The sequence below is a fragment of the Lipotes vexillifer genome, unplaced genomic scaffold, assembly GCF_000442215.2.
Source record: "Lipotes vexillifer unplaced genomic scaffold, Lipotes_vexillifer_v1.1 scaffold1343, whole genome shotgun sequence".
In the NCBI taxonomy this organism is placed as follows: domain Eukaryota; kingdom Metazoa; phylum Chordata; class Mammalia; order Artiodactyla; family Lipotidae; genus Lipotes; species Lipotes vexillifer.
The window spans coordinates 644047-647766 of NW_006779486.1; the positions used below are offsets into that span (position 1 = coordinate 644047).

Here is a 3720-nt window from a genome sequence, read left to right on the forward strand (position 1 = left end):
CCATCTTAAATAATACACGAGACCTTACTAGTACTGAAAGAAGAAAAAAATTAAAAAGGGAGGTGCAGAAGCTCTTTTTTACTGAAGAATGCCAATAAAGTATAAAGAAAATAGGGATACAAAATTGCTATCTACAAACATTTTAGCGGGAAGAATCGCCACTGGGTTGTAAAACGTTGGGTGAAAGATTGTTGGAAAACAGGATATTCACACAATCTCAAAGTGTTACTTAATGAGTCACGTATTACAGACATACCCATTTTATTGTGCTTTGCTTTACTGTGCTTTGTAGATATTGTTTTTTTGTTTGCTTGTTTGTTTGTTTTTGCGGTACGAGGGCCTCTCACTGTTGTGGCCTCTCCCCCTGCGGAGCACAGGCTCCGGACGCGCAGGCTCAGCGGCCATGGCTCACGGGCCCAGCCGCTCCACGGCATGTGGGATCCTCCCGGACCGGGGCACGAACCCGTGTCCCCTGCATCAGCAGGCGGCCTCTCAACCACTGCGCCACCAGGGAAGGCCGATATTGTGTTTTTTTACAAATTAAAGTTTTGTGACAGCTCTGCACCGTCAGATGGTAGTTAGCATTTTTTAGCAATAAAGTATCTTTTAATTAAGGTATGTATATATTTTTAGATAATAATGCTATGGCACACTTAATAGACTACAGTATAGTATAAAAATCGCTTTTAAATATACTATGAAATCAAAAAAGTCGTTATGACTTGCTTTATTGCGATATTTCCAGTGGTTTGGAACCGAGTATGCAAAATCTGTATTCACACGCTTGTATTTTCTCCTCTACAATGGAGAGATCTGGCGGACCTCACCTTAACCAAATCATCAACATTAACGTCTCCAATAATGAGACAAATGGACTGCATCTGCAGCCTGATGAGATGCACAGCTGTGAGAATTCCTGCCCAGGAATGTTTACACCAGAAGCTAAGCATGTACTTCAACATCGAGGGACATTTTTATTTAAAAAAAAAAAAAAAACTAGTCCAGACCCCTTCAAAAAGGGCAATATCATAAAGTAGAAAAGAGAAAAAGAAAAAAGGAAGCTGGCAACGGTTTAGATTTTTAGATTTAAGGGGATTAAAGAGGAATGACTACCAAATCTGGTGTGTGATCCAAGATCGGCTTCTGGACCCTATCTGAAAACAGTATTGTATCAAGCTGTATTTCCTGACTGTGATAATGGTGCCAGGGCTTAACTGCAAACATATTATTCTTAGAAGACCTATGTTGGAAGTTCCTTGGTGGTCCAGTGGGTAAGACTACTCATTCCCAATGCAGGGGACACAGGTTCAACCCCTGGTTGGGGAACTAGATCCTGCACACGTGCCGCCACTAAGACGTGGCACAGCCAAAATAAATAAACAAATATTTTTTTAAAAAAGACCTATGTTGAAATATTTAGGGTTAAATTGTCATAAGAACTGCAATTCTCAAATGATTGAACAACAACAACAAAAAAGTTAACTGGATGGGTGTGGGTGTATATAGAGAGATGTAACCCAAATGTGATAAAATGTTAGTAAGTGGTGATTCAAGAAGAAACGTGTGTTAAGTGTTCACTTTACTATTTTGGCAACTATTCTAAAGATTTTAAATCTTCCAGAATTTTTAAAAATTAAAAGGAACTACTAACCACTGCCATTTCCCTTGCCTCTGCACTAGTAATCTCTATATTAGTAAATGTTCACCACCACCCAACAACTACATATTTACTGCTTTATTTCCTTACTGTCTCTCCCCCACTATAATGTAAGCTTCCCAGTGCTGACACATAGTTGATAGTCCATAAGTACGTGTTGAATGACTGACGCTCACAATCATTCTATTAAGTAGATATTATTATTATCCTTTCTCTCATGTGAGTGGCGCTCTCTTTAAAGGCAAAGGTATGGAGGCACACAGAAGTAAGGTAACTTACAGAAGTTTTAACTGCGAGGGGCGGGGCCAGGTCAGAGGCCAGGCATCTCTCTGGGAGCAGATACTGTTCATCACTGTTAGGCAGCTTTCCCTAGTGAGGTGGGCTTGGCCCCCAAAGGGCTCACTGCAGACCTACACAGTTTCCCTTAGCGCAAAGCCTATTCAGAGAAGGCAATGTTCATGCTTGCGGAACGAAATGACGTCTGAATAAATAAATGAATTAGGTGGGAGAAACCAGCTAGTTCAGAGGATCTTCCTAGAGGAAGTGTGGCTTCATGGGTAAACCGGGTTTTCAGTTGAAGAGAGAGCATAGAGCAGGCAGTAGTGACCAAAGGCGCATTCTGGGACCAGCGAGAGACCTGTGCCTCTGGAGGAGTTACCTTATCCCTTCAACCTCTGTATATGCCTCTCCCTCCTGCCCATAGCCACCAGCATATGAAACCCTCACAGCTCTTTGGGGGTCTGTGATGGTACCTGCCCTGGTCCCCCACCTCCAATTCCTCTCAACTACAATCATTTCTCTTTACTGCTGCCAGATTATTCTTCCTAAGTGGATGGCTCTGATCCTGTCAGGCCCAGAAAGAGGTCTCCTTTGCCTGCAGAAGAGAATCCCAACTCCCAAAGAGGACATTCAGGGCTCCCCTAGGGGGCCTCAAGCTCCCGTGGGCACTGCAGCTCTCCAGTGACACTGATGACTCCCTACTGCCCAAGGTCACCCTCTACACCCTGCTCCCCTGTCTTTCTTTCCCGGTCTCCTGCTCTTGGAATCTTTTCCCACATCACGGCATGTTCACATACCACCTGTCCTCGGAGGCCAGGTTCAAATACCCTCCCTTCCATGAAGTTTCTGCTTCACAAAAGATATTTGATTTCACAAAAGATGTTGCTGTCTTCCCTCTGCATGCCCACAGCACTTTACTTTCACCTCTCTTACAACATTTACTTCTGTGCCTTACACTGTAGGTTCTTTTGAACGTATCTCAACCCCCCATTCCGCAGGCTGTAAGCCATCGATGCACGCACCCCAAAGGCACTCAATAAACGCTGAACGCACAGTGGAGAGGGGAGGTTCATCAGGGGTGTGGGCTAAGGGGCCGGTGGCAGGAAATTCCAAGAAAAGAAGTACTAGTTAAGGGGGTTGTTACTATGCTTCAGGGGTCTGGTTATGACTTAACTAGGGGCCTGTGTGGGGAGAGGTTGATAAGGGTGGGGAGGTAAAAAACGGAGACAAAGGTAACTATTCAATGGCGCTGTCGTGACGATTTAGCTGAAGAAGCGTGCAAGGGATGAACACAGTCCTAGACACTCACACGTTAGTCCTTACATGTCCGGAAGGGAGGGGAAAGGGAACCAGCCGACGCTCCTTAGGAATTCTGAATTGAGGCCCTCGCCTTCCCGCCGCAGGGCAGTTCTGAACTGTAGCCCTCCACGCGGGCGCGGGCGTACTTGGCTTTGGCCGCAGCGCGCCCAGCCCCAGCGCGGAGGCCGGCGCGCGCGCAAAGAGCGCGTTCCTTGGCCCGAGATAAGCTCCCAAGCTGCGGAAGCAGCGAACAAAATTCCCCTCAAGTTCTGCGCTACGGCACCTCCGGCTGGAAGCAGTAACTTAGTCACTTGAGTCGCACTGAAAAGCCACCCCTTCCGGAGGAACAAGAGCGGGAATCGGGGATCGTGTAGGTTAAGAAGGCTCCCCAGAGGGAGGAAAGAGCGCAGGGGAGGTGAACGAGACGGAGTCGCGTCCCTCTTTTTCCCAAACAGGCTTCAGAGCCTGCGGTCCACGTTTCCTGC

General features: G+C 46.3%; 1 protein-coding gene across 1 annotated transcript in view; it reads right to left on the reverse strand.

The window, feature by feature from the left end:
* The window catches only part of CD58 (CD58 molecule), a 146849-nt gene that overhangs the window by 142868 nt on the left and 261 nt on the right, over positions 1–3720 (reverse strand). The gene's annotated exons all lie outside the window — the stretch shown is intronic.